The sequence below is a fragment of the Triturus cristatus genome, chromosome 4_2, assembly GCF_964204655.1.
Source record: "Triturus cristatus chromosome 4_2, aTriCri1.1, whole genome shotgun sequence".
In the NCBI taxonomy this organism is placed as follows: Eukaryota; Metazoa; Chordata; class Amphibia; order Caudata; family Salamandridae; genus Triturus; species Triturus cristatus.
Window position 1 is genome coordinate 413,465,751 of NC_140586.1, and position 14,431 is coordinate 413,480,181.

Below are 14,431 nucleotides of genomic sequence, written 5' to 3' on the forward strand. Positions count from 1 at the left end.
TGAAAAATATCAAATCTTTCAAGACAGAAAAATATGCAGGGCCTCACAGTGACACCAGGACAGAAGGTACAGTGGTGAATCGTGAAACAGAGTAGGTGCTGTGTCTTAGTTGGTCAAAGCGCCTGTCTAGTAAACAGGAGATCCTGAGTTCGAATCTCAGCAGTACCTTTTGTTTTACACAACCTCATAGAAGAGGTACTGTTAGATAATAGACTCATTCTTTGTAAACCAGTTGGTCCTATTATATTTAGGGCTCCCGGTTTTATGGTGTTTATTTTTTTGACATTTCCGTCTGTATTTATCCATATTTAATTTGTTGTCAACTTTATCTGTATTCATCCATATTTATTATGGGTTTTGTGAGAAAAATAAAGCTGAAACTGGTATATTTCCATATTTATTTAACCAATAAATATGCAGCCATGCTTTAATGTCTGCCAGGTGTTAGTGATATGAACAAATGCAGAAGATAAATCAATTCACTTATATGAGAGTATGCGCATTTCAGTATCAGTTTAGTTTTTATGAAGTGAAAAGATGTTTTTAAGCTGCACTGCCATCAAAGTACAACATGGGAAACAGTAATGCAAGCTTCAAACAACAGGTGCAGCACACTTAGCACAAGAGTAGCAAAGACACAATTATGCGGATATGCAGATGTTTACGAACCACATAATTAGTTTCCACGTCAAAATGTAATGACATAAAAAGGAAAGCGTAGTCGGCAGGATTCGAACCAGCGCGGGGAGACCCCAATGGATTTCAAGTCCATCGCCTTAACCACTCGGCCACGACTACACCTTTCAAGATGTGCACTCACTCATAAATAAGCTGTAATGTGGTCTATTGTATGGGTAAAAGATGTTAGTTAATGAAGGGAAGGCGCAGACAATATTGAGCACATAATCTTCTTTATAAGGTTATAAACTGTGTTCTCTGGAGAATCACAGAAGAAGGCGCAGCAAGGGTCCAGTTCTATGAAAGTGAAGGGAGGGGCAGGTATGAGAGATTGGGTAAGGAGTACAGAGAAAAAGGTACAGGAAGTGAAGGGTTAAGGATTGAGAGCCCAGTGAGTGACAGTGTGTGGTATGGATTAAGCTCGGGTGTGAGATGAACCTGCATAGCATTGAGCATGCGAGTGCTACCAAGCCGAGACCAGTACCTTTCTGGATGAGTGTGGCAGATGGGAGGGTCTGCGGATGATTCTTGCCTTCAATCCATCTTTTCTGGGGAGTGATGGTCGTGCAGCTCTTGTTATTGAAGCACGTTCAGTGCAGCTCATTAAATACTATCTGTGTTCTTTGGTGATGCTCCCCGGTGTGTGCGAATTGGTGCAGGATTATTGGAGCGCTTCAATGTCTTGGCCTGAAACTATGATGGGTCAGCAATGGCCTGTCTGTCTGTCTATTCAATGTCTCTGTGTACAGTCACTGGATCTTCAGTTTCAATAGAACTCCTTTAGTATCACATTATGTTTTGGCCGGCTAGGTCAGTTGGTTAGAGCATGGTGCTAGTAACACCAAGGCTGTGAGTTCGATCTCCGTACGGGCAACACCTTTTCCATAAAGTAGAAAAGAAATCCATTAAAAAACAAGGCTATAAAAACACCATATAGGGTTGTTATTTATTCTGGTAATTTACTGAGCTCTGGTGGCTGATGTTTGGACCAGGACCAGGGTGAGTATTGCTATAGCCATGTAAAGGGCACTGCGGGCTATCAGCCCTCCTTGCTGTGAAACCCGCCTCTGCCAAGTTTTCTTGGGTCTCTCAAAGTGCACTTTGTGAAGCGCTGTTTGAACATGGACGCGTCACTGAGGTGACACTTTCTCTCCGTGAGTTGCGGTTCCTCTGCTTCTTGGTGGGATGTCCAGAGGTCACGAGAGGTGAAGGAAAGAGCACATGGGTAATGTAGGCATCAGGAATGATCTTGTGTATATTGGTGACCTTTAAATAATTGTAATATGGTTTAGTTTAACGAATGCATTGAGCCCCTGGCCCATAAGTGTAAAAATTTAGAAAATAAATACAGATACGTACGTATAATGATATTAGTTTTTCATGACCCTCTTTGTAATATTTCCATCTTAATATCAGATTTTTCTTCTCCATTTTCTTTTCGGTAGCAGCTGAAAAATATCAAATCTTTCAAGACAGAAAAATATGCAGGGCCTCACAGTGACACCAGGACAGAAGGTACAGTGGTGAGTCGTGAAACAGAGTAGGTGCTGTGGCTTAGTTGGTTAATGCGCCTGTCTAGTAAACAGGAGATCCTGAGTTCGAATCTCAGCAGTACCTTTTGTTTTACACAACCTCATAGAAGAGGTACTGTTAGATAATAGACTCATTCTTTGTAAACCCAGTTGGTCCTATTATATTTAGGGCTCACGGTTTTATGGTGTTTATTTTTTTGACATTTCCGTCTGTATTTATCCATATTTAATTTGTTGTCAACTTTATCTGTATTCATCCATATTTATTATGGGTTTTGTGAGAAAAATAAAGCTGAAACTGGTATATTTCCATATTTTTTTAACCAATAAATATGCAGCCATGCTTTAATGTCTGCCAGGTGTTAGTGATATGAACAAATGCAGAAGATAAATCAATTCACTTATATGAGAGTATGCGCATTTCAGTATCAGTTTAGTTTTTATGAAGTGAAAAGATGTTTTTAAGCTGCACTGCCATCAAAGTACAACATGGGAAACAGTAATGCAAGCTTCAAACAACAGGTGCAGCACACTTAGCACAAGAGTAGCAAAGACACAATTATGCGGATATGCAGATGTTTACGAACCACATAATTAGTTTCCACGTCAAAATGTAATGACATAATAAAAAGGAAAGCGTAGTCGGCAGGATTCGAACCTGCGCAGGGAGACCCCAATGGATTTCAAGTCTATCGCCTTAACCACTCGGCCACGACTACACCTTTCAAGATGTGCACTCACTCATAAATAAGCTGTAATGTGGTCTATAGTATGGGTAAAAGATTTTAGTTAATGAAGGGAAGGCGCAGACAATATTGAGCACATAATCTTCTTTATAAGGTTATAAACTGTGTTCTCTGGAGAATCACAGAAGAAGGCGCAGCAAGGTTCCAGTTCTATGAAAGTGAAGGGAGGGGCAGGTATGAGAGATTGGGTAAGGAGTACAGAGAAAAAGGTACAGGAAGTGAAGGGTTAAGGATTGAGAGCCCAGTGAGTGACAGTGTGTGGTATGGATTAAGCTCGGGTGTGAGATGAACCTGCATAGCATTGAGCATGTGAGTGCTACCAAGCCGAGACCAGTACCTTTCTGGATGAGTGTGGCAGATGGGAGGGTCTGCGGATGATTCTTGCCTTCAATCCATCTTTTCTGGGGAGTGATGGTCGTGCAGCTCTTGTTATTGAAGCACGTTCAGTGCAGCTCATTAAATACTATCTGTGTTCTTTGGTGATGCTCCCCGGTGTGTGCGAATTGGTGCAGGATTATTGGAGCGCTTCAATGTCTTGGCCTGAAACTATGATGGGTCAGCAATGGCCTGTCTGTCTGTCTATTCAATGTCTCTGTGTACAGTCACTGTCTCTTCAGTTTCAATAGAACTCCTTTAGTATCACATTATGCTTTGGCCGGTTAGGTCAGTTGGTTAGAGCATGGTGCTAGTAACACCAAGGCTGTGAGTTCGATCTCCGTACGGGCAACACCTTTTCCATAAAGTAGAAAAGAAATCCATTAAAAAACAAGGCTATAAAAACACCATATAGGGTTGTTGTTTATTCTGGTAATTTACTGAGCTCTGGTGGCTGATGTTTGGACCAGGACCAGGGTGAGTATTGCTATAGCCATGTAAAGGGCACTGCGGGCTATCAGCCCTCCTTGCTGTGAAACCCGCCTCTGCCAAGTTTTCTTGGGTCTCTCAAAGTGCACTTTGTGAAGCGCTGTTTGAACATGGACGCGTCACTGAGGTGACACTTTCTCTCCGTGAGTTGCGGTTCCTCTGCTTCTTGGTGGGATGTCCAGAGGTCACGAGAGGTGAAGGAAAGAGCACATGGGTAATGTAGGCATCAGGAATGATCTTGTGTATATTGGTGACCTTTAAATAATTGTAATCTGGTTTAGTTTAACGAATGCATTGAGCCCCTGGCCCATCAGTGTAAAACTTTAGAAAATAAATACAGATACGTACGTATAATGATATTAGTTTTTCATGACCCTCTTTGTAATATTTCCATCTTAATATCAGATTTTTCTTCTCCATTTTCTTTTCGGTAGCAGCTGAAAAATATCAAATCTTTCAAGACAGAAAAATATGCAGGGCCTCACAGTGACACCAGGACAGAAGGTACAGTGGTGAGTCGTGAAACAGAGTAGGTGCTGTGGCTTAGTTGGTTAAAGCGCCTGTCTAGTAAACAGGAGATCCTGAGTTCGAATCTCAGCAGTACCTTTTGTTTTACACAACCTCATAGCAGAGGTACTGTTAGATAATAGACTCATTCTTTGTAAACCCAGTTGGTCCTATTATATTTAGGGCTCCCGGTTTTATGGTGTTTAGTTTTTTTTGACATTTCCGTCTGTATTTATCCATATTTAATTTGTTGTCAACTTTATCTGTATTCATCCATATTTATTATGGGTTTTGTGAGAAAAATAAAGCTGAAACTGGTATATTTCCATATTTTTTTAACCAATAAATATGCAGCCATGCTTTAATGTCTGCCAGGTGTTAGTGATATGAACAAATGCAGAAGATGCATCAATTCACTTATATGAGAGTATGCGCATTTCAGTATCAGTTTGGTTTTGTGAAGTGAAAAGATGTTTTTAAGCTGCACTGCCATCAAAGTACAACATGGGAAGCAGTAATGCAAGCTTCAAACAACAGGTGCAGCACACTTAGCACAAGAGTAGCAAAGACACAATTATGCGGATATGCAGATGGTTACGAACCACATAATTAGTTTCCACGTCAAAATGTAATGACATAATAAAAAGGAAAGCGTAGTCGGCAGGATTTGAAACTGCGCGGTGAGACACCAATGGATTGCAAGTCCATCGCCTTAACCACTCGGCCATGACTACACCTTTCAAGATGTGCACTCACTCATAAATAAGCTGTAATGTGGTCTATAGTATGGGTAAAAGATGTTAGTTAATGAAGGGAAGGCGCAGACAATATTGAGCACATAATCTTCTTTATAAGGTTATAAACTGTGTTCTCTGGAGAATCACAGAAGAAGGCGCAGCAAGGGTCCAGTTCTATGAAAGTGAAGGGAGGGGCAGGTATGAGAGATTGGGTAAGGAGTACAGAGAAAAAGGTACAGGAAGTGAAGGGTTAAGGATTGAGAGCCCAGTGAGTGACAGTGTGTGGTATGGATTAAGCTCGGGTGTGAGATGAACCTGCATAGCATTGAGCATGCGAGTGCTACCAAGCCGAGACCAGTACCTTTCTGGATGAGTGTGGCAGATGGGAGGGTCTGCGGATGATTCTTGCCTTCAATCCATCTTTTCTGGGGAGTGATGGTCGTGCAGCTCTTGTTATTGAAGCACGTTCAGTGCAGCTCATTAAATACTATCTGTGTTCTTTGGTGATGCTCCCCGGTGTGTGCGAATTGGTGCAGGATTATTGGAGTGCTTCAATGTCTTGGCCTGAAACTATGATGGGTCAGCAATGGCCTGTCTGTCTGTCTATTCAATGTCTCTGTGTACAGTCACTGCCTCTTCAGTTTCAATAGAACTCCTTTAGTATCACATTATGCTTTGGCCGGTTAGGTCAGTTGGTTAGAGCATGGTGCTAGTAACACCAAGGCTGTGAGTTCGATCTCTGTACGGGCAACACCTTTTCCATAAAGTAGAAAAGAAATCCATTAAAAAACAAGGCTATAAAAATACCATATAGGGTTGTTGTTTATTCTGGTAATTTACGGAGCTCTGGTGGCTGATGTTTGGACCAGGACCAGGGTGAGTATTGCTATAGCCATGTAAAGGGCACTGCGGGCTATCAGCCCTCCTTGCTGTGAAACCCGCCTCTGCCAAGTTTTCTTGGGTCTCTCAAAGTGCACTTTGTGAAGCGCTGTTTGAACATGGACGCGTCACTGAGGTGCCACTTTCTCTCCGTGAGTTGCGGTTCCTCTGCTTCTTGGTGGGATGTCCAGAGGTCACGAGAGGTGAAGGAAAGAGCACATGGGTAATGTAGGCATCAGGAATGATCTTGTGTATATTGGTGACCTTTAAATAATTGTAATCTGGTTTAGTTTAACGAATGCATTGAGCCCCTGGCCCATCAGTGTAAAACTTTAGAAAATAAATACAGATACGTACGTATAATGATATTAGTTTTTCATGACCCTCTTTGTAATATTTCCATCTTAATATCAGATTTTTCTTCTCCATTTTCTTTTCGGTAGCAGCTGAAAAATATCAAATCTTTCAAGACAGAAAAATATGCAGGGCCTCACAGTGACACCAGGACAGAAGGTACAGTGGTGAGTCGTGAAACAGAGTAGGTGCTGTGGCTTAGTTGGTTAAAGCACCTGTCTAGTAAACAGGAGATCCTGAGTTCGAATCTCAGCAGTACCTTTTGTTTTACACAACCTCATAGCAGAGGTACTGTTAGATAATAGACTCATTCTTTGTAAACCCAGTTGGTCCTATTATATTTAGGGCTCCCGGTTTCATGGTGTTTATTTTTTTGACATTTCCGTCTGTATTTATCCATATTTAATTTGTTGTCAACTTCATCTGTATTCATCCATATTTATTATGGGTTTTGTGAGAAAAATAAAGCTGAAACTGGTATATTTCCATATTTATTTAACCAATAAATATGCAGCCATGCTTTAATGTCTGCCAGGTGGTAGTGATATGAACAAATGCAGAAGATAAATCAATTCACTTATATGAGAGTATGCGCATTTCAGTATCAGTTTAGTTTTTATGAAGTGAAAAGATGTTTTTAAGCTGCACTGCCATCAAAGTACAACATGGGAAGCAGTAATGCAAGCTTCAAACAACAGGTGCAGCACACTTAGCACAAGAGTAGCAAAGACACAATTATGCGGATATGCAGATGTTTACGAACCACATAATTAGTTTCCACGTCAAAATGTAATGACATAATAAAAAGGAACTCGTAGTCGGCAGGATTCGAACCAGCGCGGGGAGACCCCAATGGATTTCAAGTCCATCGCCTTAACCACTCGGCCACGACTACACCTTTCAAAATGGGCACTCACTCATAAATAAGCTGTAATGTGGTCTATAGTATGGGTAAAAGATGTTAGTTAATGAAGGGAAGGCGCAGACAATATTGAGCACATAATCTTCTTTATAAGGTTATAAACTGTGTTCTCTGGAGAATCACAGAAGAATGCGCAGCAAATGTCCAGTTCTATGAAAGTGAAGGGAGGGGCAGGTATGAGAGATTGGGTAATGAGTACAGAGAAAAAGGTACAGGAAGTGAAGGGTTAAGGATTGAGAGCCCAGTGAGTGACAGTGTGTGGTATGGATTAAGCTCGGGTGTGAGATGAACCTGCATAGCATTGAGCATGCGAGTGCTACCAAGCCGAGACCAGTACCTTTCTGGATGAGTGTGGCAGATGGGAGGGTCTGCGGATGATTCTTGCCTTCAATCCATCTTTTCTGGGGAGTGATGGTCGTGCAGCTCTTGTTATTGAAGCACGTTCAGTGCAGCTCATTAAATACTATCTGTGTTCTTTGGTGATGCTCCCCGGTGTGTGCGAATTGGTGCAGGATTATTGGAGCGCTTCAATGTCTTGGCCTGAAACTATGATGGGTCAGCAATGGCCTGTCTGTCTGTCTATTCAATGTCTCTGTGTACAGTCACTGCCTCTTCAGTTTCAATAGAACTCCTTTAGTATCACATTATGCTTTGGCCGGTTAGGTCAGTTGGTTAGAGCATGGTGCTAGTAACACCAAGGCTGTGAGTTCGATCTCCGTACGGGCAACACCTTTTCCATAAAGTAGAAAAGAAATCCATTAAAAAACAAGGCTATAAAAACACCATATAGGGTTGTTGTTTATTCTGGTAATTTACTGAGCTCTGGTGGCTGATGTTTGGACCAGGACCAGGGTGAGTATTGCTATAGCCATGTAAAGGGCACTGCGGGCTATCAGCCCTCCTTGCTGTGATACCCGCCTCTGCCAAGTTTTCTTGGGTCTCTCAAAGTGCACTTTGTGAAGTGCTGTTTGAACATGGACGCGTCACTGATGTGACACTTTCTCTCCGTGAGTTGCGGTTCCTCTGCTTCTTGGTGGGATGTCCAGAGGTCACGAGAGGTGAAGGAAAGAGCACATGGGTAATGTAGGCATCAGGAATGATCTTGTGTATATTGGTGACCTTTAAATAATTGTAATATGGTTTAGTTTAACGAATGCATTGAGCCCCTGGCCCATCAGTGTAAAACTTTAGAAAATAAATACAGATACGTACGTATAATGATATTAGTTTTTCATGACCCTCTTTGTAATATTTCCATCTTAATATCAGATTTTAATTCTCCATTTTCTTTTCGGTAGCAGCTGAAAAATATAAAATCTTTCAAGACAGAAAAATATGCAGGGCCTCACAGTGACACCAGGACAGAAGGTACAGTGGTGAGTCGTGAAACAGAGTAGGTGCTGTGGCTTAGTTGGTTAAAGCGCCTGTCTAGTAAACAGGAGATCCTGAGTTCGAATCTCAGCAGTACCTTTTGTTTTACACAACCTCATAGAAGAGGTACTGTTAGATAATAGACTCATTCTTTGTAAACCCAGTTGGTCCTATTATATTTAGGGCTCCCGGTTTTATGGTGTTTATTTTTTTTGACATTTCCGTCTGTATTTATCCATATTTAATTTGTTGTCAACTTTATCTGTATTCATCCATATTTATTATGGGTTTTGTGAGAAAAATAAAGCTGAAACTGGTATATTTCCATATTTTTTTAACCAATAAATATGCAGCCATGCTTTAATGTCTGCCAGGTGTTAGTGATATGAACAAATGCAGAAGATGCATCAATTCACTTATATGAGAGTATGCGCATTTCAGTATCAGTTTGGTTTTGTGAAGTGAAAAGATGTTTTTAAGCTGCACTGCCATCAAAGTACAACATGGGAAGCAGTAATGCAAGCTTCAAACAACAGGTGCAGCACACTTAGCACAAGAGTAGCAAAGACACAATTATGCGGATATGCAGATGGTTACGAACCACATAATTAGTTTCCACGTCAAAATGTAATGACATAATAAAAAGGAAAGCGTAGTCGGCAGGATTCGAAACTGCGCGGGGAGACCCCAATGGATTTCAAGTCCATCGCCTTAACCACTCGGCCACGACTACACCTTTCAAGATGTGCACTCGCTCATAAATAAACTGTAATGTGGTCTATAGTATGGGTAAAAGATGTTAGTTAATGAAGGGAAGGCGCAGACAATATTGAGCACATAATCTTCTTTATAAGGTTATAAACTGTGTTCTCTGGAGAATCACAGAAGAATGCGCAGCAAATGTCCAGTTCTATGAAAGTGAAGGGAGGGGCAGGTATGAGAGATTGGGTAAGGAGTACAGAGAAAAAGGTACAGGAAGTGAAGGGTTAAGGTTGAGAGCCCAGTGAGTGACAGTGTGTGGTATGGATTAAGCTCGGGTGTGAGATGAACCTGCATAGCATTGAGCATGCGAGTGCTGCCAAGCCGAGACCAGTACCTTTCTGGATGAGTGTGGCAGATGGGAGGGTCTGAGGATGATTCTTGCCTTCAATCCATCTTTTCTGGGGAGTGATGGTCGTGCAGCTCTTGTTATTGAAGCACGTTCAGTGCAGCTCATTAAATACTATCTGTGTTCTTTGGTGATGCTCCCCGGTGTGTGCGAATTGGTGCAGGATTATTGGAGCGCTTCAATGTCTTGGCCTGAAACTATGATGGGTCAGCAATGGCCTGTCTGTCTGTCTATTCAATGTCTCTGTGTACAGTCACTGCCTCTTCAGTTTCAATAGAACTCCTTTAGTATCACATTATGCTTTGGCCGGTTAGGTCAGTTGGTTAGAGCATGGTGCTAGTAACACCAAGGCTGTGAGTTCGATCTGCGTACGGGCAACACCTTTTCCATAAAGTAGAAAAGAAATCCATTAAAAAACAAGGCTATAAAAACACCATATAGGGTTGTTGTTTATTCTGGTAATTTACTGAGCTCTGGTGGCTGATGTTTGGACCAGGACCAGGGTGAGTATTGCTATAGCCATGTAAAGGGCACTGCGGGCTATCAGCCCTCCTTGCTGTGATACCCGCCTCTGCCAAGTTTTCTCGGGTCTCTCAAAGTGCACTTTGTGAAGTGCTGTTTGAACATGGACGCGTCACTGATGTGACACTTTCTCTCCGTGAGTTGCGGTTCCTCTGCTTCTTGGTGGGATGTCCAGAGGTCACGAGAGGTGAAGGAAAGAGCACATGGGTAATGTAGGCATCAGGAATGATCTTGTGTATATTGGTGACCTTTAAATAATTGTAGTCTGGTTTAGTTTAACGAATGCATTGAGCCCCTGGCCCATCAGTGTAAAACTTTAGAAAATAAATACAGATACGTACGTATAATGATATTAGTTTTTCATGACCCTCTTTGTAATATTTCCATCTTAATATCAGATTTTAATTCTCCATTTTCTTTTCGGTAGCAGCTGAAAAATATCAAATCTTTCAAGACAGAAAAATATGCAGGGCCTCACAGTGACACCAGGACAGAAGGTACAGTGGTGAGTCGTGAAACAGAGTAGGTGCTGTGGCTTAGTTGGTTAAAGCGCCTGTCTAGTAAACAGGAGATCCTGAGTTCGAATCTCAGCAGTACCTTTTGTTTTACACAACCTCATAGAAGAGGTACTGTTAGATAATAGACTCATTCTTTGTAAACCCAGTTGGTCCTATTATATTTAGGGCTCCCGGTTTTATGGTGTTTATTTTTTTGACATTTCCGTCTGTATTTATCCATATTTAATTTGTTGTCAACTTCATCTGTATTCATCCATATTTATTATGGGTTTTGTGAGAAAAATAAAGCTGAAACTGGTATATTTCCATATTTATTTAACCAATAAATATGCAGCCATGCTTTAATGTCTGCCAGGTGTTAGTGATATGAACAAATGCAGAAGATACATCAATTCACTTATATGAGAGTATGCGCATTTCAGTATCAGTTTGGTTTTGTGAAGTGAAAAGATGTTTTTAAGCTGCACTGCCATCAAAGTACAACATGGGAAGCAGTAATGCAAGCTTCAAACAACAGGTGCAGCACACTTAGCACAAGAGTAGCAAAGACACAATTATGCGGATATGCAGATGTTTACGAACCACATAATTAGTTTCCACGTCAAAATGTAATGACATAATAAAAAGGAATGCGTAGTCGGCAGGATTCGAACCAGCGCGGGGAGACCCCAATGGATTTCAAGTCCATCGCCTTAACCACTCGGCCACAACTACACCTTCCAAAATGGGCACTCACTCATAAATAAGCTGTAATGTGGTCTATAGTATGGGTAAAAGATGTTAGTTAATGAAGGGAAGGCGCAGACAATATTGAGCACATAATCTTCTTTATAAGGTTATAAACTGTGTTCTCTGGAGAATCACAGAAGAATGCGCAGCAAATGTCCAGTTCTATGAAAGTGAAGGGAGGGGCAGGTATGAGAGATTGGGTAATGAGTACAGAGAAAAAGGTACAGGAAGTGAAGGGTTAAGGATTGAGAGCCCAGTGAGTGACAGTGTGTGGTATGGATTAAGCTCGGGTGTGAGATGAACCTGCATAGCATTGAGCATGCGAGTGCTACCAAGCCGAGACCAGTACCTTTCTGGATGAGTGTGGCAGATGGGAGGGTCTGCGGATGATTCTTGCCTTCAATCCATCTTTTCTGGGGAGTGATGGTCGTGCAGCTCTTGTTATTGAAGCACGTTCAGTGCAGCTCATTAAATACTATCTGTGTTCTTTGGTGATGCTCCCCGGTGTGTGCGAATTGGTGCAGGATTATTGGAGCGCTTCAAAGTCTTGGCCTGAAACTATGATGGGTCAGCAATGGCCTGTCTGTCTGTCTATTCAATGTCTCTGTGTACAGTCACTGCCTCTTCAGTTTCAATAGAACTCCTTTAGTATCACATTATGCTTTGGCCGGTTAGGTCAGTTGGTTAGAGCATGGTGCTAGTAACACCAAGGCTGTGAGTTCGATCTCTGTACGGGCAACACCTTTTCCATAAAGTAGAAAAGAAATCCATTAAAAAACAAGGCTATAAAAACACCATATAGGGTTGTTGTTTATTCTGGTAATTTACTGAGCTCTGGTGGCTGATGTTTGGACCAGGACCAGGGTGAGTATTGCTATAGCCATGTAAAGGGCACTGCGGGCTATCAGCCCTCCTTGCTGTGATACCCGCCTCTGCCAAGTTTTCTTGGGTCTCTCAAAGTGCACTTTGTGAAGTGCTGTTTGAACATGGACGCGTCACTGATGTGACATTTTCTCTCCGTGAGTTGCGGTTCCTCTGCTTCTTGGTGGGATGTCCAGAGGTCACGAGAGGTGAAGGAAAGAGCACATGGGTAATGTAGGCATCAGGAATGATCTTGTGTATATTGGTGACCTTTAAATAATTGTAATCTGGTTTAGTTTAACGAATGCATTGAGCCCCTGGCCCATCAGTGTAAAACTTTAGAAAATAAATACAGATACGTACGTATAATGATATTAGTTTTTCATGACCCTCTTTGTAATATTTCCATCTTAATATCAGATTTTAATTCTCCATTTTCTTTTCGGTAGCAGCTGAAAAATATCAAATCTTTCAAGACAGAAAAATATGCAGGGCCTCACAGTGACACCAGGACAGAAGGTACAGTGGTGAGTCGTGAAACAGAGTAGGTGCTGTGGCTTAGTTGGTTAAAGCGCCTGTCTAGTAAACAGGAGATCCTGAGTTCGAATCTCAGCAGTACCTTTTGTTTTACACAACCTCATAGAAGAGGTACTGTTAGATAATAGACTCATTCTTTGTAAACCCAGTTGGTCCTATTATATTTAGGGCTCCCGGTTTTATGGTGTTTATTTTTTTTGACATTTCCGTCTGTATTTATCCATATTTAATTTGTTGTCAACTTTATCTGTATTCATCCATATTTATTATGGGTTTTGTGAGAAAAATAAAGCTGAAACTGGTATATTTCCATATTTTTTTAACCAATAAATATGCAGCCATGCTTTAATGTCTGCCAGGTGTTAGTGATATGAACAAATGCAGAAGATGCATCAATTCACTTATATGAGAGTATGCGCATTTCAGTATCAGTTTGGTTTTGTGAAGTGAAAAGATGTTTTTAAGCTGCACTGCCATCAAAGTACAACATGGGAAGCAGTAATGCAAGCTTCAAACAACAGGTGCAGCACACTTAGCACAAGAGTAGCAAAGACACAATTATGCGGATATGCAGATGGTTACGAACCACATAATTAGTTTCCACGTCAAAATGTAATGACATAATAAAAAGGAAAGCGTAGTCGGCAGGATTCGAAACTGCGCGGTGAGACACCAATGGATTGCAAGTCCATCGCCTTAACCACTCGGCCATGACTACACCTTTCAAGATGTGCACTCACTCATAAATAAGCTGTAATGTGGTCTATAGTATGGGTAAAAGATGTTAGTTAATGAAGGGAAGGCGCAGACAATATTGAGCACATAATCTTCTTTATAAGGTTATAAACTGTGTTCTCTGGAGAATCACAGAAGAAGGCGCAGCAAGGGTCCAGTTCTATGAAAGTGAAGGGAGGGGCAGGTATGAGAGATTGGGTAAGGAGTACAGAGAAAAAGGTACAGGAAGTGAAGGGTTAAGGATTGAGAGCCCAGTGAGTGACAGTGTGTGGTATGGATTAAGCTCGGGTGTGAGATGAACCTGCATAGCATTGAGCATGCGAGTGCTACCAAGCCGAGACCAGTACCTTTCTGGATGAGTGTGGCAGATGGGAGGGTCTGCGGATGATTCTTGCCTTCAATCCATCTTTTCTGGAGAGTGATGGTCGTGCAGCTCTTGTTATTGAAGCACGTTCAGTGCAGCTCATTAAATACTATCTGTGTTCTTTGGTGATGCTCCCCGGTGTGTGCGAATTGGTGCAGGATTATTGGAGCGCTTCAATGTCTTGGCCTGAAACTATGATGGGTCAGCAATGGCCTGTCTGTCTGTCTAATTAATGTCTCTGTGTACAGTCACTGCCTCTTCAGTTTCAATAGAACTCCTTTAGTATCACATTATGCTTTGGCCGGTTAGGTCAGTTGGTTAGAGCATGGTGCTAGTAACACCAAGGCTGTGAGTTCGATCTCTGTACGGGCAACACCTTTTCCATAAAGTAGAAAAGAAATCCATTAAAAAACAAGGCTATAAAAATACCATATAGGGTTGTTGTTTATTCTGGTAATTTACGGAGC

General features: G+C 41.6%; 11 non-coding genes across 11 annotated transcripts; 6 read left to right on the forward strand and 5 right to left on the reverse strand.

Moving 5' to 3' along the window:
* Window positions 1-94: 94 nt before the first annotated feature.
* On the forward strand, window positions 95-168 carry TRNAT-AGU (transfer RNA threonine (anticodon AGU)). Its single transcript has one exon. It is a non-coding gene; the product is annotated as a tRNA-Thr (tRNA).
* Window positions 169-716: 548 nt separating this feature from the next.
* Window positions 717-798, reverse strand: TRNAS-UGA (transfer RNA serine (anticodon UGA)). Its single transcript has one exon. It is a non-coding gene; the product is annotated as a tRNA-Ser (tRNA).
* A 2,049-nt stretch (window positions 799-2,847) lies between these two features.
* On the reverse strand, window positions 2,848-2,929 carry TRNAS-UGA (transfer RNA serine (anticodon UGA)). The gene has a single exon. It is a non-coding gene; the product is annotated as a tRNA-Ser (tRNA).
* Window positions 2,930-4,352: 1,423 nt separating this feature from the next.
* Window positions 4,353-4,426, forward strand: TRNAT-AGU (transfer RNA threonine (anticodon AGU)). The gene has a single exon. It is a non-coding gene; the product is annotated as a tRNA-Thr (tRNA).
* A 2,058-nt stretch (window positions 4,427-6,484) lies between these two features.
* Window positions 6,485-6,558, forward strand: TRNAT-AGU (transfer RNA threonine (anticodon AGU)). The gene has a single exon. It is a non-coding gene; the product is annotated as a tRNA-Thr (tRNA).
* Window positions 6,559-7,110: 552 nt separating this feature from the next.
* TRNAS-UGA (transfer RNA serine (anticodon UGA)) lies at window positions 7,111-7,192 on the reverse strand. Its single transcript has one exon. It is a non-coding gene; the product is annotated as a tRNA-Ser (tRNA).
* Window positions 7,193-8,615: 1,423 nt separating this feature from the next.
* Window positions 8,616-8,689, forward strand: TRNAT-AGU (transfer RNA threonine (anticodon AGU)). Its single transcript has one exon. It is a non-coding gene; the product is annotated as a tRNA-Thr (tRNA).
* Window positions 8,690-9,241: 552 nt separating this feature from the next.
* TRNAS-UGA (transfer RNA serine (anticodon UGA)) lies at window positions 9,242-9,323 on the reverse strand. Its single transcript has one exon. It is a non-coding gene; the product is annotated as a tRNA-Ser (tRNA).
* Window positions 9,324-10,745: 1,422 nt separating this feature from the next.
* Window positions 10,746-10,819, forward strand: TRNAT-AGU (transfer RNA threonine (anticodon AGU)). The gene has a single exon. It is a non-coding gene; the product is annotated as a tRNA-Thr (tRNA).
* A 551-nt stretch (window positions 10,820-11,370) lies between these two features.
* Window positions 11,371-11,452, reverse strand: TRNAS-UGA (transfer RNA serine (anticodon UGA)). The gene has a single exon. It is a non-coding gene; the product is annotated as a tRNA-Ser (tRNA).
* A 1,423-nt stretch (window positions 11,453-12,875) lies between these two features.
* Window positions 12,876-12,949, forward strand: TRNAT-AGU (transfer RNA threonine (anticodon AGU)). The gene has a single exon. It is a non-coding gene; the product is annotated as a tRNA-Thr (tRNA).
* Window positions 12,950-14,431: the final 1,482 nt, after the last annotated feature.